Here is a 22,442-nt window from a genome sequence, read left to right as displayed (position 1 = left end):
AAAGTGAGTTGCCTCATAACTCCTTCCATTCCATTTTACATGCAATGTACATTTGCACTACACAGCAAAATCGTATTTTGGTGCATACAGCACGAGGAGTTTTACGGGGGTTCCAGCCCCTCTGTATACTATGGCAGGAAGACCTTACACAGTGGCCTTTCCCCATTGAGTCTTTGCGGCGGCTGCTCCAAGCTTTTGTGCGTCCCTCCGCACATAGTCCTGGATCTTGGAATGTGCCAGTCTGCAACACTCGGTTATGTAAAATTAACCCGACCTCAATTATTAATTAGTGGTGGTATATACTGGTTAACAGCCACCCACAAAAAAAATGAGGCAGCACCGGTCCATGTACAACATTGTCACAGTTGCTTTTGTAGCAACATGGCGAAGTGAGTACAGCATAAATTATCAAACTGTTTGAAAAGTATGTACAGAACAGAACACAAGAAGGGTTAAAGTTACTGCACACATGATGTAGATGCAAGCAAAGTATTTGACCTTGATAGTTCATTCCCCAAAAGGCAGTGGCTGTGTGAGACAGGTGCCTGGCAAACAAGGTAGACCAATGTGCAGTTACTCTTTCCAACAGATGATGCACTTTTCCTTGATTATATTGCACTACTGTACATACACATCACTAGTGACTATAGTTGTTACTATTATGATGTATAGAATTCAGTTTGAATTGAAGGATTAGAGAACAACAAAGTATATCCTTGACTATGTTTGTAAGTTTAGGATCATGAACTGACCTAGACAGCACCCATATCTCTGCCAATTTCAATAGAATAAATGACATGATTCTTCCTATTATAGGGTCAATTCCAACTACATTTCTTGTGTTTTAACAAGTACATTCTCAAACTGCTTCTTTATGTGAGCCTATGCATTAAGGCATAGAAGATTTGTGGCAGTCATCATTAATCAGTGATCTGCTTTTGTGCTTGAATTTGTGAAATTATCAAAGTCCATTGTCATGGCAAAATCAATATCATAACTAATTTGTATATTTTTATATAACTAAAGCCAAAAATATAACATTTAAACTTGTCAAATATCTATTTAGTCTACAACACCTTTTGAGACTTAGGAAGTAAGGTTTCACATTTGTTTAGTACTGCCAGATGGTAGATCTTGCTTCAGAAATAAATTCATGGTGACATAATCCTGATTTATGTATGCAACATTAAACTTTCCAGCAGTCATTAATAGTTAATTAAAACACATTTCTCTAACAAGTGCAACACGCATTTAGCAGAAGTTATCCACAAGCAGATTTCTCTGGCAAATCCATTGCTTTTAGGCAGAAAATCTCTTACACTTCAGAGATGTTCAGAAATTAAACCTTGTGACCACTAAGTTTGGTGTATATACTTTGGATTATATTTTTGCAAGTGGTAATGGTAATAATTGCAAACATAGGGTCAGCTTCCACATGTATTGCCCCTAGTATAGGTAGGTGGTAGGGGAATTGTGGGGATGTGGTAGAAATATGGGATTAATGTAGGATTAGTATAAATGGGTGGTTGATGGTTGGCACAGACTTGGTGGGCCGAAGGGCCTGTTTCAGTGCTGTATCTCTAAATAAATAAACACTTAGCTCTACTCCTCCATTTCCTTTCTCAATCCCTCCACTGCCAGACTTGTCATGCATGTCTGACATCCAGTCATGCATGGAGCCACAATTTCCTCCAAAATATTGGAATTACCAAAGCCATTATCTTCAGCCCCCATCACAAACTTTACCCTTGCCACTGATTCCATACAGCACCTGCCCACTGTTTCAGACTGAACCATACAGTTCAAAACCTCAGGATCCTATTTGACCTCAAGTAAGAGTAGAAACCCATCTCCTACAATGGAACATTCTATTCATTGGTAACTAAGAATTGCATTGGGGTCCTATTGCCATCACCGGACCCAGTTTTCTTGGGCTAATCAGATGCCTGCCTGTTTCCAGGACTGCTCAGTTCAGGATCTCACTAAAATGGCAGTGGCTCAAATGTCATCAGAAATGGGATGCTAAAGGCCATGATTTTCAGCATGGTAGTGCCCCATTTCCATCCAAAAATGGGGCTGAAATTCCCCACTCCAGAGTTCTTGAGTTTTGTGAATGTAACAATATTGCATGGGTAGCTTGATCTCTTTATTCAAAGAAAATACAAGCCACGGATCTCTGTAGTTGTTTGTGTATTTTGACCTCAATACTGGGCTGTTGGTTTTCATCACTGATATGAATTAACACTTTTCCGTAACCTTTTGAAGTAATGCTTCTACTCCTTTTGGATAAAGCTAATTAAGGTTGCCTTTATAAAAAACTTCAAACTTCATAACATATAGCAAAATAATTTATTTGTTATAGAGTGAACAATTTTTAAGTTACCAGTGCATATTTTAATACTTGTCATAAATACATTTAAACTATGAATAACATCTTTAATAATATAACATTGGTCTACTATACTGTAGTGCACAGTGTAACACTACTAAATAATGACATCAACTTCTTCTTTGTAGTAAGAATGAGTACAACCAGTGGAATTTCTAAATTAATTTAAAACACCTATGATTAATATACACTTGGCAGATAATCTGAACTAAATGGCTGAACAGCGTACATCTTAAATATTCATATAGGTGCTATATATCCAAGACTTATTGCATACCATGAAGTTAAAATGTGCCCGTGCATTGAAGTTTAGGCACATTGTGCAAGATTTGCACTGGCTTTGATGAAAAAACTTTGGAATTTCCCTTTCATGTAAATACTTATAAGCAGAGTTTTGTTTTAAGGGAATACATTAACAAAACATTTTGCAAATACAGTGGTTAGAAAAATCAAAACAAATCTGTGGCATTTCAAATTAATAATGATGTGTAATTTACAATAATAGTAAACTTTTTCTTTAGTTTATTTAATTTTTGGTATGAAAAATAAAACTAATCTACTTAAACTGTGAAACTACTATAATTAGGTGAAGTTAGTATAGAGATTAAAAATGATCGTCTACCCAGCTAATAAACCCAGATAAGTATTCATTTGATATGTCTATAAATTTATTTTGATGTCCTTTAGTGGTATTTTATTTGTCATTGCACAGTGTTGCCTTTATGCCGACTGATTCATAGACACTCTTGTTAGTAACAATGTTATTTTTGGTGCATATTGAACAAACAAAACCACAATAAAATACACAGCTGCAGTTCGTCAACTGATTTGATGTACAGTGTTAATAAGCCTAACGTGCTGTACATGCCTTAATAACCCACTAAAGTATGCATCTTACAGTAGATTTATTGGGAGTATTTTTAGAGTTCAGCTTCACAGACTCTTGAACTACATTTTTTATTGCTATAATATCAAATATATTAGCACAATCATAAAGTTACCTGTGGCTGATTTACTTCAGCTTATAATTTTACTTACGCACTGCAGCTTTGAATTACGCAACAATGTCCAGACTATAATACCCATTCATCATTTAATGCATATGCTTACAAAACAGGGTAGAACACACTGGTAAACAGCACGTTTACAGAATTAATGTATGTTAACCATACTCCTGATAAATCTTATGCCTATACATGCTTGCACCATGAATAGCACCGTAAAGACTTTTATGCCCCTAAAACATTAGTGCAGTTTCCAACATTCCCTTTTCTCTACAAAAACTTCGTAAGACGCTATATCTCTTATAAACACAATTACCATCAGTTAATTCACCAAACAAATGTTCTTACATACTGTGTTGGGTGTTTTATAGCTCTATATTTAGCAATTTGATTTGCAATTTTAATTAACAAGTGGTTTACTATTTCAGCTTTTAATACCATGGGCTGAATTTTTATTGGCGCCGAGCTTCAAAAACAGCGTGGCTTATGCGTGAGATGTGCACCGCTGACCCCCGCGATATTTAGTCCGGCGGCTCATTTACATGGAGGGGGCGGAATGCCCGCCCCCAGTGATGTAAGGAGGCGGGTGCTCTGTCCCCGGCAACAGCATCCGGCACCACCGCACAGGTGCCGGCACCATTTTTAAAGGGCTTCAAGGCCTTCTGTTAGATTTAAATTTTTAAAGGTCCTGGTCTCCAAAAAATAAAATTAAACTTTTAATAGCACTTTGAATCCCCTCCGCACCCACCCCCCAGCAATGAGTAATCAATGTATAAATTGCTCTTTCCCCCCAAAAAAAACTTTTTTCTGATCTTGAACGTCTCCCCCTAAACTTTAATACCCTTGACCCTCAACCCCTTCCCACCATCCCTGCACCAATAGGAAGAGTTTTCCCCGCACCCCCCATCCCTGTAAACCTCACTTCTCTCCCCTCCCCACCAGCGTTCCACCTCAGATCTCCGAATGGAAATCCGAAGGCACGGGATTTCAGGCAACCGGCCGGCATATCAGCGTGGGATGGCTGTCGGGACAAGGTGAGAGATTATGCAGTAATTAACATTTATTTACATATTTCAATTAAGGTTCCGTCACCGAGTGGCGGGTGGGAGGGCCGCCATGAGGCTCCGTTGCTGCTGGTAATATGGGTGGGGCCTTCCCGGTGTCAAGGCCAGTGGCGGGCCTCTCCCAGAGATATTTTCCTTCCACCCCCCCCCCCCCCCCACCCCGCCATGACCCTCGACATCAGGGGGGTGATAAAATCCAGCCCCATATCTTTAATATGAGTGGATCAGCCTGCTTACTGCTACATTTCTTGTAAATTAAGGTGCATCAAGATGGTAAGAGTATGCAGTAATATTTGGCATACAATTACCAACAGCAGCACATTAATGTACAAAACAGGTTACTATTATAAAAAATTTCTTATTGTTAGCCCAATTTTTGTTCCCTTTATGTCATACTGACTTTATAGAATCTAGTTCTTCCTATAGCAATTTGCTACCAGTGTACTCATTTTGGTTAATAAGATCTAATGAAAGTTAACCAGTGCAATAACATACAGCTGCAAATACCCATATATTCTCTTTACCTAAATTACTTATAATGTGATAACAGTACATATTCATCTTTTTCCTGATTAAAAGTGCAGAGGTAAATTCCAAGTTAAAAACACTCACAATATAGTACATAGCACCACCATTTAAAAAAAGGCTTTTCAGCCAGTTTTTGGTTTATCAGATGTGTAGTGATAAGTAAACAATTCAAAAGCACAGTATCAATAAAATGTCCTTATCTTACTAAGCTACATATTGTGTATTATAAGTACAATCGTACTTTTCATTGTTTGAATTTTACACTTGAAGATGAAATATAGAAGTATCTTTCACAAAACATTTCAAGAGAAATAAATATAAACACAGATTATAAATACAATATTATACATCAAAATGACCAGATTTATCTACAGACATAGAACACAGAGGTATGTATGACTTTGCCCTTCATCTTGTTCCAGCTTGTCTCATGTATTGTTTCACCTCCTTAATAATCCACACACCATGAACACCTACTAAAAAGGATAAATGATTACTCAGTCAAAGTCAAATCAGTAAATTTTAAAAAATGCTACAGCAACATTTGCTAAAATCCTGTGATGAAAATAGAATTAAAAGAGTACACTTTAAAAATCATTAAAAGGGAACCTCAAAGTGTTAACAGAAAATCTGCACAGATATTACAAATACAGTTTTTTTTACTGCACACCTCGAACCATTATAAAATTTGGAAATTATAGTGCATGTAAATGTTCACATTTGGTGAAAACTGAACAAGGTTTTTTTGAGTCACAAGTGAAAAATTACTATTTCTGTATTCGTGTTCATTGCAATAATTCTCATATTGCAATGAACATGTTTTCACAAACATTAATTTTATAAGGCAATCACTCAGGATGCCTAAAGATTTGTAATGTTCAAAATTAATATCTTTTACTTCCCTATCTCCACCCCTTTATGATCTCAGTGCATTTGTACTAGACAGCCTATTGTCTCTGTATTCCCCACTTCAAGAAAAACAAGAGAAATACTCATTTTTCATTGAAGTTTACAATCGATTTGCAAAATTGCAAGAATCCATAATTTAGAATGTAGTTTGCCAAAGATCATTTTATTACTGGGAATGAGAAAACAGTCCGTCATATTGTATGTACAATAATGATCCCGTAACACTCCAAATAACTTACGCTCGACTTCAATAGTATAAACGCTAATTAACAAACAAATCAATCAACTGATTTGGATGTGTAATAAAAATGTGTCCTTATACTGTGCTCTTATACAAATGTATACTAGTAGAGTTAATGACAACACAGTAAATAAATGGGCAAGTGAACTTATGTACCAACTGCTGTTTTCACAGCAAGAAGAATCCAGTTGCCTGTGAGAAGAATGTGAAGAGCACCACTTGGCAGAACACCAAGTGTGACCATCTGTACTCAAAAAAGACATCAGCCACACACATGGCAGGAGAATTTGACACGGACATTGTTGAGCAAGAACAAGGTGAATCACAGCATGAGTGTACCCCTGCCATGGATTCCATCCCTTCTCCTGCCACTGTCTCAGGCTGAACCAAACTGTTTATAACCTTGTTGTACTATTCAACTCCAAGCTGAAATTCTGACCTTATAACCTTCCATGACAAACACTGCCGACTTCCACCACGGGCGGCACAGTGGCGCAGTGGTTAGCACCGCAGCCTCACAGCTCCAGCAACCGGGGTTCAATTCCGGGTACTGCCTGTGTGGAGTTTGCAAGTTCTCCCTGTGTCTGCGTGGGTTTCCTCCCACATGCCAAAGACTTGCAGGTTGATAGGTAAATTGGCCATTAGAAGGAAAATATAGGGACAGGTGGGGATGTGGTAGGAATATGGAATTAGTGTAGGATTAGTATAAATAGGTGGTTGATGGTTGGCACAGACTCGGTGGGCCGAAGGGCCTGTTTCAGTGCTGTATCTCTAAAACTAAAACTAATGCCACCTGCGTCATTCCCTCCCTCTGCTATGTACTGCTGATCCATTCCATTGCCATCTCCAGACACAACTGTTCAGATGCTCTCCTGGCCAGCCTCTTAATTTCCACCCTCTGAAAAACTTGCTGGAATATTGGGCTGAATTTTCAAACCTTAGGTCTTTTCTCGATAGCAGGACCATTTTTGGGTCATGAACCCATGCTGCTGCAGCAGGAGTGCTGGTATAATATTCCGGAAGCGACCAATTAAGAGGGCGCTTCCAGGATCGCCATCCAATTAGGGACGATTGTGGGTAGTGGAGGAGGCCGGAGGGCAATTCATTGTGTGACTGCAAGGGTAGCCGGCAGGCTTTACTGTGCCTGCAGCGAGAGTGCCGCTGAGGTGAGTGGGACAAGAGAGGGCGGGAAGAAATGAAGGCGCGAAACGCCAGCCATTTCTACAACACCAGCACTATCGTGACATGACTCTCTCGGAGATAATCATGCAATTGCAAGTCTCTGTCTGTGGATGACCTCAGGCTTTCTGATTTGCACCTTTAATGTGCAGATTGCATATTACTTTCATGATGCTCCGATCTCCGGCAGTACATTTGCCTCCTGTGAGTTAATGATCTGCAGACATTGCGGGGGTTCCATGCACTATTGGTAAAATTTCATTGCCCTCAGAAAATGCCTGTTAATTGCTTCATTAACAACATCAATTGGCTTCCTGCCATTGCCAGGTGGGATGCTGTCTGTGCACACAAGCCGCCTCTGGGAAAAGTGGGAGGAGGCGGGAACACATTTGCATTCCTGTCCGATGTCATTTTTTCAAATTTTCCTCCCCCCCCTCCCCACCCCGCCACCCTTCCAAACAGGTCTCCAAGGGCCTGGTACAATTCCCCCCATTGTGTCCAATTCTGGTCACCACACTTTAAGAAGAACGTTAAAGCTTTGGAGAGAATGCAGAGGAGACTTACTAGAATGGTTCTGATAAAAGGTCATCAACCAGAAACGCTGACTCTGTCTCTCTCTCCACAGATGCTGCCCTGACCTGCTAAGTATTTCCAGCATTTTCTGTTTTATTTCAGATTTTCAGCATCTGCAGTATTTTGATTTTATCTTACTAGAACGGCTCCAGGAATACGGGATTACAGTTACGTGGATAGACTGGAGAAGCTGGGATTGGTCTCCTTCGAGTAGTGAAGGCTAAGAGGATAATTGATAAAGGTATTTAAAATCATGATGAGTTTAGATAGAGTAAATAAAGAGCAACTGTTTCCAATTGCTGGAGCGTCAATAAGAAGAAGGCACAAATTTAAGTTGATTGGCGAAAGAACCAGAGGTGGCATATGGAAAAACTACTTTTGCAACAAGTGGTTAGGATGGTGGTGGTGGGGAGCGGGGTGTTCCTTATCATGGGGGTGGGTGTTCAATTTGCAGGGAGGGGTGGGGTCTGGATGGGTGGGGGTGTCAGATGGTGGTCTAGGGGATTGTGTTCAGGATTGGGGGTCTCATAGTGGTCTGGCGGGGGGTGGGGCAGTTGGGGGATGATCCCAATTGTGTAAGGTATGATGATGGTTGGCGTGAGGACCAACTGGTCATGGGTGCATCGGATGGTGATTAGGCTATTGGATGATAGTTGGGTTGGGGAGCAGACAGATCGCAGGGTGGTGGGGGGTGGTTTACTGGGTAGCCTGTTGGGCCTGCAGGAAACACTTCTACTCCTCCTGATACTGTACAGTGGTGCTGTAAAGGTGCTTACCTCATGGATTCAGCCCCTCTTGCCTCCTTTAAGCTGCCAATTTTCCCAAGGGCTGGGAAACCTGGCTGTCTGTGGTTAATAATGAAATGACAGCTCACAGCCTCACTATAATATTTAAAGGAACAACCCCCTTCCCACGAGTGGATTGGTCATCTATTTGCATCTTGCATCTATTAAAACTGGAAATGGGTGGGTTGGGTTCCTATTTTACATTTCTTGCATCTTAATCTCTGACATGACCCCAACCCACTCGTTTTTGGGAGTTAAAATTAAACTATTGTGTCAGCTGCTCTTTTGCATGGAGGTGGAGCCATGGTGGCAGAGGATTTTGGTGGAAGTTTCGTAGAATTAGGATAAAAGATTATGGAAATTCAGATATAATGCAAAACCAGATGCAAGTCACTTATACCATAATTTCCTTGAGGTTTTATGTGGAAAATTGGCATTACCGAGCATTTACATTATTATTTTGAGAAGCTTTTTTAGGAAATTCCACGCCATATCTCTATGCCTCTCCAACTCCCTCTCCTGCTTTGAAACCCTAAAACCTCTATCTTTGACTAAGCCTTTGGTCACCCCTTCCAATATATCCTCTTTTGGCTCAGTGCCATATTTCTGATCACTCCTCTGTGAAGCACCTTGGAATATTATTTAATGTTAAATGTATTATATAAATGCAAATGATTGTTGTAGTTGTTATTGAAATGTAGTGGTTGCAGTTGGTGTAGGATGGAGGAACAACATGCTATATGACCCCCCCTGAGTTGTAGAAGAATACAGACACTAATGGGCCTACTTTTACACAAAAATTGATACCACCTGCCTCCTTGCATAAAGGATTGGAAGGCTGCTTGGGTTATGTGGAGAAGTCTCCAGAAATTTACTACCAGAAAGGACCAAAGGCCTCTCTCACTTAGATCAATTGCATGTGATAGCTTATTTTCCAAATCATCGACCTCTGATCTGTCCTCTGGTCCTTCGTTGGCTCTCGCACTGCGAGGTAAGTGTAAAAGGTTGCAGCTGTCTTGGGATGAAAACCCCTCAGTGTTATTCACTTCTATTGCTGCTTTGTGATATGTTAAAATCATCACATTCATTAAACAAATCAATTCCAGATCTCACTTGGAGTTAATACTTACGTTTCAATCACTTCCCTCAGCTATTTACTTCTGCACGATTTTGTCATGACTGGTCTTTAATAAGCACCAAGTAGCTTTCATTTTTTTTAACTAGTGTTTGCTTTTGATAGTTAGGAATAGTGGTTGAGTTTTACAACTTAGCACTCACAGCAAAGAGCGTCAAGCTATGGGATACAAAACAGGATTAAGAGCCTATAGTAAAATTATACAGAAAATGTTGGAAATACTCAGCAGGCCTGGCAGCATCTGTGGAGTGAGAAACAGAGTTAATGTTTCAGGTTGATGACCTTTCATCAGGACTGGGAAAAGTTAGAAATGTAATAGCTTTTAAGTAAGTAAAATAGGGGAGGATGGAAAAAGAACAAAATGGAAGGTCTGAGATAAGGCGGAAGGTGGGAGCCATCAAATGACAAAAGAGTTGGTGGGGCAGTGTCAAAGGGAGTAATAATGGGACAAGAAAAGAGACAAAAGATACGTCCAGAAGAGGTGTGAATGGCAGAATAATGAGCAGCTGCTATCCTAAAGCAAAACAAGAGAAAACAAGATTAAGACTGAAACATGCAACGAAAAGGAGAAAAAAAGAGGTTAGAGTTATGATCTGAAATTATTAAACTCAGTGCTGAGTCCAGATGGCTGTAAAGTGTCTAATTGAAAGATGAGATGCTGTTCCTTGCACTTATGTTGAGCTCCATTGGAACACTGCAGTAGGCTGAGGGCAAAGATGTCAGCGTAGAGCAAGGTGGGGAATTAAAATGGCAGGCCAGCGGAAGTTTGGGGTCATGTTTGCGGACTGAACGGAGATGTTCCACAAAGCAGTCACCAAATCTGTGCGTAGGTTAGGACACCCAATTCACAGGGCAGATGATTTCTTTCCATGAGAATTAATCAACGGAAAATTATGCAGGCTACAAATTGGATGGTTGTGTCCCAATATTTGATCACCTCACACAAAAGTCTGTATCAAGAGTACTAAATAGTAACATTTACCCACTCATAGCATTGGAAACGATGGATGAATAGTCCATCAATCCCATCTACTGGCATATGCTTTATTCGTATTTACTTTATTGCTACAATTAATGAATGGAGGAAATCACACTCCTAGGAAGCATTAGAAAGCTTTGTAATTTTACAGTGTAGCAAGATTCCTGAAGACTGCATCCATGCGGCCCAACACTCCCTTGAATGCTATTATCCTTATGAGTTTTAAAGAATTCCACTCGATGAATACACAACACATTTGTTACTATAAGCAATAGGATTATGCAAGTTGATGCTGATTTCCCAAGCAATTGCTTCAATGTCTTCATTTTAAGGCAATCCACTATATTATTCAAAGGAAATGGCAGGATGGTTTCTGGGCAATCAAAGATATTCCACTGTAGCATCAGAGGAAAACAGGTGTAATGAGGTGAATGTTTCCGTCAGCATAATCAAACAGCAAGCTAGAATAGCAATTCAGATGCTTGAATAGGTCCTAGGAGCATTCAAGGTTTCAGGAATTGTGGTACTCTGCTAAATATTGCATAATTTGCCTTACGAAGAGTAATTGAAGAAAATCCTATGTTAGTGTCTAATATGTTCTGTTAATGGATGCTAAATATTTGGTAATAGGATTAACATGTGTTGGGTGTTGTTAGGATTGGAGAAGTAAGATTTGTGGCAAGCAATAAACAATCTCCACCAAAGCATCCTTGTCTCAGTGTCTTCTTCACAAACAGGTTTGGAAGTTTCTCTGATATTGGTAGCAGAGAATGGTTGCCTGAAAGTGAAGATTGGAGACTAAGATTTGTTTTCAGACAGGAGATTAGAATTGGAGTTTTTTTTTCTGAGAAGGCTGTAATTGGAGTTTTTTTTGAAGAAAGATGACTGAAACCAGGTGTAAGGTGTTGGGATATGATTTCCCACCGCTGTTTTGTGAAGCTGAACCTTAAGATCAATGGAAGAATGAAGTTGATCTACAGACACAGGTTACATCTTTACCAAAAAGGAAGCAAGGAATAGCCGTTGGACTTCCACTTCCTGCCAGAAGCAAGATCAGGGGCAAAGTGTTCTCGGAGCTAGAGGCTCATCATTTGGACAATGAGGAAGGTTTGGACAATATGAGGCATGGTTGGACGTCGATAAATTTAGAAAAATAGATGGTTCTTCCTTAGAAGAATATATTATGGAGTTTAACCGACCATATGCAAAGTTGCAGAGATTCTACTTGGAAATTCCTAAATCAGTACTTGCATTCAAATTGCTGGATTGTGCTAGGATATCAAACATGGACAGGCTGTAGGTATTAACCAGAGTTAGATTCAAAGAAAGAGATATGCTTTTTAATCAGATGTCTGACGTCCTGAAAAAAGTTTTGGGAAAACATTCCTTTCTGACTGCTTTCGTGGAGCAAATGTGCTCTTCAGCGGTGACACGAAGGTGGAGGATACAATGCTAGCAGCATTTCAAGGCCGCTCAAATATACATAGAAATATAGAAAATAGGAGCAGGAGTAGGCCATTTGGCCCTTCAAGCCTGCTCAGTCATTCATTATGATCATGGCTTATCATCCAACTCAGTAGCCTGTTCCGGCTTTCGCCCCATACCCTTTGATCCCTTTAGACCCAAGAGCTATATCTAACTTCTTCTTGAAAACATTCAATGTTTTGGCCTCAACTGCTTTCTGTGGTAGGGAATTCCAGAGGCTCACCACTCTCTGGGTGAAGAAATTTCTCCTCATCTCAGTCTTGAAAGATTTACCCCGTATCCTTAGACTTTGACGGCTGGTTCTGGACTCCCCCACCATCGGGAACATCCTTCCTGCATCCACCCTGTCAAGTCCTGTTAGAATTTTATAGATTTCTATGAGATCCCCCCTCATTCTTCTGAACTCCAGCGCATATAATCCTAACCGACTCAATCTCTCCTCATATGGCAGTCCCGCCATCCCAGGAATCAGTCTAGTAAACCTTCACTGCACTCCCTCTATAGCAAGAGCATCCTTCCTCAGATAAGGAGATCAAATCTGCACACAATATTCCAGGTGTGGCCTCACCAAGGCCCTGTATAATTGCAGCAAGACATCCCTGTTTCTGTACTCAAATCCTCTCGCTATGAAGGCCAACATGCCATTAGTCTTTTTTACCGCCTGTTGCACCTGCATGCTTACCTTCAGCAATTGGTGTATGAGAACACCCAGGTCTCACTGCATATTCCCCTCTCTCAGTTTATAGCTATTCAGATAACAATCTGCCTTCCTGTTTTTGCTACCAAAGTGGACAACCTCACATTTATCCACATTATACTGCATCTGCCATGCATTAGCCCACTCACCCAACTTGTCCAAATCACCCTGAAGCCTCTCTGCATCCTCCACAACTCACCCTCCCACCCAGTTTTATGTCATCTGCAAATTTGGAGATATTACGTTTAGTTCCCTCATCTAAATCATTAAAGTATATTGTGAATAGCTGGGGTCCTAGCACCGATCCCTGCGATACCCCACTAGTCACTGCATGCCATTCGGAAAAAGACCCGTTTATCCCTACTCTTTGCTTTCTGACGGCAAACAATTTTCTATCCATCGCAATACACTGCCCTCAATCCCATGCGCTTTAATTTTACATGCTAATCTCTTATGTGGGACTTTGTCGAAAGCCTTCTGAAAATCCAAATAAACCACATCCACTGGCTCCCCCTCATCAACTCTACGAGTTACATCCTCGAAGAATTCTAGTAGATTTGTCAAGCATGATTTCCCTTTCGTAAATCCATGCTGACTCTGTTCGATTCTACCACTGTTCTCCAAGTGCTCTGCTATAAAATCTTTGATAATGGACTCTCGAATTTTCCCCATTACCGACGTCAGGCTGACTGGTCTATAATTCCCTGCTTTCTCTCTACCTCCCTTTTTAAATAGTGGGGTGACATTAGCTACTCTCCAATTTGTAGGAACTGTTCCAGAGTCTATAGAATCTTGGAAGATGACCTCCAATGCATCCACTATTTCTAGGGCCACTTCCATAAGTACTCTGGGATGCATACCATCAGGCCCTGGGGATTTATCGGCCTTCAATCCCATCAAATTCCCCAAAACCATTTCTCTACTAATACTGATTTCTTTCAGTTCCTCTCTCTCACTAAACTCTGTGCTCCCCAACATTTCTGGTATGATATTTGTGTCCTCCTTTGTGAAGACAGACCCAAAGTATGCATTTAGTTGGTCAGCCATTTCTTTGTTCCCCATAATAAATTCCCCTGTTTCTGACTGTAAGGGACCTACATTTGTCTTCACCAATCTTTTTCTCTTCACATACCCACAGAAACTTTTACAGTCAGTTTTTATGTTCCCCGCAAGCTTACTCTCGTACTCTATTTTCCCCTTCTTAATCAATCCCTTGGTCCTCCTTTGCTGAATTCTAAACTGCTCCCAATCCTCAGGTCTGTTGTTTCTCCTGGCAAATTTATATGCCTCTTTCTTGGATCTAATGCTATCTCTAATTTCCCTTGTAAGCCATGGTTTGGCTACCTTTCCCATTTTACTTTTGTGCCAAACAATTGTTGCAGTTCATCCATGCGCTCTTTAAATGTTTGCCATTGCCTATCCACCGTCATCCCTTTAAATAACGTTTCCCAATCCGTCATGGCCAACTCGCGCCTCATACCTTCGTAGTTTCCTTTACTAAGATTCAGGACCCTTGTCTCAGAATCAACTACGCCACTCTCCATCATGATGAAGAATTCTATCATATTATGGTCGCTCGTTCCCAAGGGGTCTCGCACCACTAGGATTGTCAATTATTCCTCTCTCATTACACAATACCCAGTCTAGGATGGCCTGTTCTATAGTTGGTTCCTCAATGTAATGGTCCAGAAAACCATCCCGTATACACTCCAAGAATTCCTCCACTACGGTATTTTGACTAATTTGATTTGCCCAATCTATATGCAGATTAAAATCACCCTTAATTACAGATGTTCCTTTATCGCATGCCTCTCTAATTTCCTGTTTAATGCCATTCCCAACATCACCATTACAATTTGGGGGTCTATATACAACCCCCACTAACGTTTTTTGCCCCTTAGTGTTTCTCAGCTCTACCCATACAGATTCCACATCGTCAGAGCTAATATCTTTCCTCACTATTGCGTTAATTTCCTCTTTAACCAACAATGCAACTCCACCGCCTTTTGCTTTTTGTCTGTCCTTCCTAAATACTGAAAATCGTGGATGTTCACTTCCCATCCCTGGTCACCTTGCAGCCCTGTCTCCGTAATCCCGACTATATCATACCCATTTACATCTATTTGCGCGATTAATTCATCCACTTTATTGCGAATGCTCCACGCATTAAGGCACAAAGCCTTAAGGCTTGTCTTTTTAACATTACTTGTCCTCTTCCCAATACATTTCACTGTGTCCCTGTTTGATTCTGGCCCTTGATTTCTCTGCCTATCACTTGTCTTATTCCCCTTAGTGTCTTTTGTTCTCGTCTTTGATCCCCCCTCCTCTGACTCCTTGCAAATATGGGACACAAACATCAGTACGAAAGGGGAAACACACACAAAACATATGAGGACAGAGACCCTTTTGGCAGCTATAACAGACGGCAGGAATTGAGTAATTATGGTAGAAGGATGAATCCCAGGAATAACCAAGGGGTGGTCAATAGGCATTTCTGATGTGACTCAAAGTATCATTATGCATTGCATTGTCCCAAAAGGAACATGGTTTTTGAGAGGACACATGACATGGAAGGTTCAGAAGGCGAGGATGACACTACTGATCAATCAAAAGAAATTGTACTGGTCACAAGAAGCTTCAGTCCAGTAATCCTAGTTGCAGATTCATTCAATTGCGCAGTACTGGACAGCGGTTTTTTTTATTATTTCATGGGATGTGGGTGTCGCTGGCTAGGCCAGCATTTATTGCCCATTCCTAATTGCCCTTGAGAAGGTGGTGGTGAGCTGCCTTCTTGAACCGCTGCAGTCCATGTGGGGTAGGTACAGCAACAGTGCTGTTAGGAAGGGAGTTCCAGAAATTTGACCCAGCGACAGTGAAGGAACGGTGATATAGTTCCAAGTCAGGATGGTGTGTGGCTTGGAGGGGAGTATGCAGGTGGTGGTGTTCCCATGCATCTGCTGTCCTTGTCTTTCTAGGTGGCAGAGGTTGTGGGTTTGGAAGGTGCTGTCCAAGTAGCCTTGGTGTGTTGCTGTAGTGCATCTTGTACACACTGCTGCCACTGTGTGTCGGTGGTGGAGGGAGTGAATGTTAGTGGATGGGGTGCCAATCAAGCAGGCCTGCTTTGTCCTGGATGGCGTCAAGCTTCTTGAGTCTTGTTGGAGCTGCATCCAGCTAGGCAAGTAGAGAGTATTCCATCGCACTCCTGACTTGTGACTTGTAGATGGTGGACAGGCTTTGGGAAGTCAGAAGGTGAGTTACTCGCCACAGGATTCCTAGCCTCTGATCTGCTCTTGTAGCCACGGTATTCCAGTTCAGTTTCTGGTCAATGGTAACCCCCAGGATATTGATAGTGGGGGCTTCAGTGATCGTAATGCCATTGAATGCCAAGTGGAGATTTAGATTCTCTCTTGTTGGAGATGGTCATTGCCTGGCACTTGTACAGCGCGAATGTTACTTGCCACTTATCAGTCCAAGCCTTGATATTGTCCAGGTCTTGCTGCATTTCTACACGGACTGCTTCAGTATCTGAGAAGTTGCGAATGGTGCTGAACATTGTGCAATCATCAGCGAACATCCCCACTTCTGACCTTATGATTGAAGGAAGGTCATTGATGAAGCAGCTGAAGATGGTTGGGCTGAGGACACTACCCTGAGGAACTCCTGCAGTGATGTCCTGGAACTGAGATGATTAACCTCCAACAACCCCAAACATCTTCCTTTGCACTAGGTATAACTCCAACCAGCGGAGAGTTTTCCCCCTGATACCCATTGACTCCAGCTTTGCTAGGGCTCCTTTATGCCATACTCGGTCAAATGCTGCTTTGATGTCAAGGGCAGTCACTCTCACTTCACCTCTTGAGTTCAGCTCTTTTGTCCATGTTTGAACAAAGGCTGTAACGAGGTCAGGAGCTAAGTGGGCCTGGCGGAACCCAAATTGACCGTCACTGAGCAGGTTATTACTAAGCAAGTGATGCTTGATAGCACTTTTGGCAACACCTTCCATCACTTTACTGATGTCTGAGAGTAAACTGATGGGTCAGTAATTGGCCGGGTTGGACTTGTCCTGGAGATACCTGGGAAATTTTCCACATTGCCGGGTAGATGTCAGTGTGTAGCTGTACTGGAACAGCTTGGCTCGGGGCGCGGCAAGTTCTAGAATACAGGTCTTCAGTACCATTGCCGGAATGTTGTCAGGGCCCATAGACTTTGCAGTATCCAGTGCCTTCAGTCATTTCTTGATACCACGCGGAGTGATCCAAATTGGCTGGAGACTGGCATCTGTGATGCTGGGGACTTCAGGAGCAGGCCAAGATGGATCAACCACTCAGCACTTCTGGCTGAAGATTGTTGCAAATTCTTCAGCCTTATCTTTTGCACTGATGTGCTAGGTCCCCCATCATTAAGGATGGGGATATTTGTGGAGCCACCTCCTCCAGTTAGTTGTTTAATTGTCCACCACCATTCATGACTAGATGTGGGAGGACTGCAGAGCTTAGATTGATCTGTTGGTTATGGGATTGCTTAGCTCTGGCTAGAGCATGCTGCGTTCACTGTTTGGCACACAGATAGTCCTGTGTTGCAGCTTCACCAAGTTGACACCTCATTTTGAGGTATGCCTGGTGCTGTTCTTGGCATGCCCTCTTGCACTCTTCATTGAACCAGAGATGGTCCCCCGGCTTGATGATAATGGTAGAGTGGGTGATATGCCGGGCCATGAGGTTACTGATTGTTGAGTACAAATCTGCTGTCACTGATGGCCTACAGCGCCTCATGGATACCGAATTTTGAATTGCTAGGTCTGATCGAAATCTATCCCATTTAGCACAATGGTAGTGCCACACAACACGATGGAGGGCATCCTCAATGTGAACTTGGGACTGTGTCTTTACAAGGACTGTGCGGTGGTCACTCCTACCAATACTGCATCGGACAGATGTATCTGTGGCAGGCAGATTTGTGAGGACGAGGTTAAATATATTTTTCCCTCTTGTTGGTTCCATCACCAACTGCCACAGACCCAGTCTAGCAGCTATGTCCTTTAGGACTCGGCCAGCTCAGTCAGTAGTGGTGCTACCAAGCCATTCTTTGTGATGGACATTGAAGTCTCCTACTCAGAGTACATTCTGCGCCCCTGCCACCTTCAGTGCTTCCTCCAACTGCTGTTCAACATGGAGAAGCACTGATTCATCAGCTGAGGGGGGCAGGGGGGGATCAGCAGGAGGTTTCCTTGCCCATGTTTGACCTGATGCCATGAGACTTCATGGGATCTGGAGTCGATGTTGAGGACTCTCAGGGCAACTCCCTCCTGACTGTATACCACTGTGCTGCCACCACTATTGGGTCTGCCCTGCCGATGGGACAGGGCATAGCCGGTAAAGGCCTGCTCAGGTCAGGGAAAAAAAACTCGACCCGAACCCGACAGAACCACATTGGACCAAGCCCAACCCCTCCCAAGTCCCTCCACTTTTTTTTTCCTGCACCCGACCCGACCACCGGAATGTTCCCTTTACCTACCTTGCAACTCCCAATCTGCAGGAAGCTGCAGCATGAGTGTGATGATGTCACAGAGATGCTCACTTGCTCACTGCGCAGACTCAAAGTTTCCCTCTTTGACATCCCGGAGTCGCAGCTCAGGTAGGTTTTTTACTTTTAGCACTTCTTACTGTGTGTGTCCGGTCCGACCCAGACCCAGCCCAACCCGACCCGAGCCCGAAACCTGGACCCGGAAGAGCAACCCGACCCGAACCTGACATGTCATCGGGTCCCGTCTGGTTTGGGATAGGTAGCAGGCCTTTAATACCCGGGGATGGTGATGGTGGTGTCTGGGACGTCGTCTGTAAGGTATGATTCCATGAGTATGACTATGTCAGGCTGTTGCTTGACTAGTCTGTGGGACAGCTCTCCCAACTTTGCGTAAGTGCCCAGATGTTTGTAAGGAGGACTTTGCAGGATCGACAGGGCTGGGTTTGCCGTTGTTGTTGCTGGTGCCTAGGTCGATACTGTGTGGTCCATCCGGTTTCATTCCTTATTGACTTCGTAGCGGTTAGATACAACTGAGTGGCTTGCTAGGCCATTTCAGAGGGCATTAAAGTCAACCACATTGTGACCACGGTATGTGGAGTGGACTGATTAAGGTGTTACATGGATTATTTAAGTAAGGAAGACCGAAGTCAGGTCAAAGAATATGACAGTTCTACCAGTTTCAGGTTTGAGGATGACAACATGTTGGAATCACCAAAAAGAGTGGTAATTCTGTGTAAAATAGCAGGGGTAAACCATTTTATTATTATCAATGTAGTATCCAGTGAAATACCTTTACTGTTAAGTAAATCGTCTATGAAAAAAGGCTCAGATGAAATTGGATATGGAACATGATAAGGAGATTGTCTTTGGGCAATCTGTAGCTTTGCAGTTTACACCATCTGGGACATTGTTGTATTCCTTTAGTGAGACCTAACATCTCTAAGCAGGATGTTAAAGAAGTATTAATGGCATCTGAGGGTAGGGATTTAAAGGAGAATAGGCAAATTATTTCAAAACTACATCGACAGTTTGCACATCCATCTTGTCATAAATTGAAGATTCTGTTAAAAGATACAGGGGAAATAAATGATGAGTACACTAAACATATTGAGGATATCAGTGAAAAATGTGATATCTGTAAAAAATATAGGAAGGCATCGCGACCTGGGGTGAGTCTCCCCTTAGCAAGGGACTTTAATGAAACCGTAGCGATGGACTTGAAGGTATGAGATAAAGACAAAAACATTTTTCTTCTACACTTTATAGACATAGCGACTTGATTCAGTCTGTCAATGGTAATTTATAGTAAAGACAAAAAAGTAATAGTGGACAAGATAATGGAAAGGTGGATAGGAACGGGACAGGGAGCACCAGCTAGATTTATAACTGACAATGGAGGAGAATTTACCAATGATGAGTTCAGGAGTATGTAAAGATATGAATATTGTTGCAATGCACAGGCAGCAGAAAGTTCTTTAAGTAATGGGATTTGTGAGAGAAATTACACCATGATTGACGAAATGATCCAAAAAATTTTAGCCGACCAACTAAATTGTAAATTGATGACTGCTCTGGTGAGGGCAGTACATGCAAAAAACACGCTTCAAATGGTTGGGGGCTACAGCCCCTATCAATTAGTTTATGGCAAGAATCCAAAAATACCTTCGGGAATGTGGGATCATCCCCTGGCTTTAGAGGGGACTACAATTAGTTCAATTTTTGCAGAACATTTGAATGCCTTGCATGCAGGGAGAAGAACAGTTATTAGGCACAGGTTTCAGAAAAAATCAGGAGAGCTTTGAGCTATTGGATCAGGCCACCAAAAAAGAATTTTAATACTGGGGACATGGTGTATTACAAAACAGAAGGGCAGAAAGAATGGAGAGTCCTGGGAAAAGTTATAGGCACTGATGGCAAAACAGTAATTTTGCAACATGGCAACCAAACTGTTAGAGTACATTCCTCGCGGCTTATTGGCACTGATTATACATTGACAGAGTCTGATGAAATGATGGACACTGATGATGCACCATATACTTCGCATGCACATACATCGGACCATTACAAGCAACAGATTGTGGCAGATAACAGGCTAACAGAGAGTGGACGAAGTGATAGTGAAGATCAAGATAAGACCATTTATCCCAAAGGTAAACTACAGAAAGTTGGGACCAGAGTGACGTATATGCCAGAAGGGGCCACAGGAAATACAAACACTGGCTGAATGTGCAAGACAAGGGACAGGATATCATACTGATAGATTGGCAGAAGGAAGTGAAAATATGGAAGGCCAGAAAACATAGTATAAGTTCAGACGTGCACCTGAAGATGATCATAGTCCAAGGAAAAGGTCACAAACTTGTAAAAGGAAGTCTGGTCATAGGAAGGTCAGGTTGAATAGTAGTAGTCCAGCGAGGGATAAGAAATCTAGTAGGGGATGTGGTTTCACAAGAGCAAGGACCAGAGCGCAGGCCAGGAGCTCCACAGGAAGTGTGATAGAGAAGCCATAGTGGCTACAAACAAGTTAGATGGAAAGTTGGTAAAGGATACAAAACAAAAAGATCTTGACAGTTGGAGAGAGTTTGGCATATACACAGAGGTGCCAGCTAAAGGACAACCAGCATAGATGGATCTGTACAGAGAAAGTACTTCCCGATGGTACATATAAAGCGAAGGCCACGTTTGTAGCTCGGGGATTTGAGTAATGACTAGGTGATCAAGAAGTTAGAGTGGACTCCCCAAACGTAGGAAAAGCAAGTTTGAGGATTTCCCTAGCCCTTTTAGCGACACACTCATGGGAATGTAAGTCCATTGACATCAAAGCAGCATTTTCAAAGGGAAGTATTTTTAAAGCCACCAAAAGAAGCTGGAGATATAGAGGGGAAAGCTAAACAAGTGTGTTTATGGGCTAAATGATGCACCAAGGGTGTGGTAATTTTCAGTTAGGTCCGTCCCAAGCTGGTTGTATTCAGCTAAAAGTGGATCCAGCAATGTTTTATTGGTACTATGAGGAAAAAACTACCAGGCATTTTCTTAGTACACGTAGACGATCTTCTGTGGGGAGATCTGCGGCATTTGAGAAATTTGGGGTAGATAAAGTTCTACAGGAATTTAAAATTGGAAGTCGCGCTACCGGAGCTTTTAAATATATAGGGTTGAATATTAGGTAGACTAAGTTGGGGGTTATCCGAAATCACCAGTCTTACCTAGAGAATGCTATTAAGATCCCAATAATTTGGGCCAGATCCTCACAAAAGGAAGACTCTGCAACCAAGGAAGAAGCAGACCAGTTAAGGAGCTTAATCAGGCAATTAAACTGGTTGTGCACATAAACTAGGCCGGATGCTTGCTATGATGTATTCGAATTGAGCACCATGCTGAAACATGCTATTGTTAGGGAAGTGGATTTCCAAAAAGCATTTGAGAAGGTGCCACATAAGAGGTTATTGCGCAAAGTAGGAGCTCATGGTATAGGGGGTAACATATTAGCATGGATAGAAGATTGGCTGGCTGGCAGAAAACAGAGAGTATGCATAAATGGGTCCTTTTCTGATTGGCAGGATGTGACGAGTGGAGTCTAGCAGGGGTCTGTGCTGGGGCCTCAACATTTTACAATTTATATCAATGACTTAGGTGAGAAGAGCGATGGCATGGTAGCCAAATTTGCAGATGACACAAAGATAGGTAGGAAAGTATGTTGTGAAGAGGACATAACGAGGTTGCAGACCAATATAGATAGGTTGAGTGAGGGGGCAAAAATTTGGAAGATGAAGTATAATGTGCGAAAATATGAAGTTGTTCACTTTGGCAGGAAGAGTAAAAAAGCAAAGTATTACTTAAACGGAAAACGACTGCAGAATTCCGAGGTGCAGAGGGATCTAGGTGTTCTCGTGCATGAGTTACAAAATGTTAGTATCAGGTACAGCAGGTAATAAAGAAGGCTAATGGAAT

At 42.0% G+C, this 22,442-nt stretch overlaps 1 protein-coding gene across 2 annotated transcripts in view; it reads right to left on the bottom strand.

Moving 5' to 3' along the window:
• Window positions 1-5,313: 5,313 nt before the first annotated feature.
• adamts9 (ADAM metallopeptidase with thrombospondin type 1 motif, 9) overlaps window positions 5,314-22,442 on the bottom strand; it is a 402,991-nt gene continuing 385,862 nt past the window's right edge. Inside the window, exon 40 of one of the 2 annotated variants that reach the window (XM_068051578.1) lies at window positions 5,314-5,461. The gene's annotated coding sequence lies outside the window, so the exon portion shown is untranslated. The remainder of the gene's footprint in view (window positions 5,462-22,442) is intronic. The other variant, XM_068051580.1, reaches the window with a different exon arrangement.

This window comes from Heterodontus francisci, chromosome 19 (assembly GCF_036365525.1).
Source record: "Heterodontus francisci isolate sHetFra1 chromosome 19, sHetFra1.hap1, whole genome shotgun sequence".
NCBI lineage: Eukaryota > Metazoa > Chordata > Chondrichthyes > Heterodontiformes > Heterodontidae > Heterodontus > Heterodontus francisci.
Note: the sequence above shows the minus strand (reverse complement) of the source record. Positions and strands in the feature narration are given on the sequence as shown.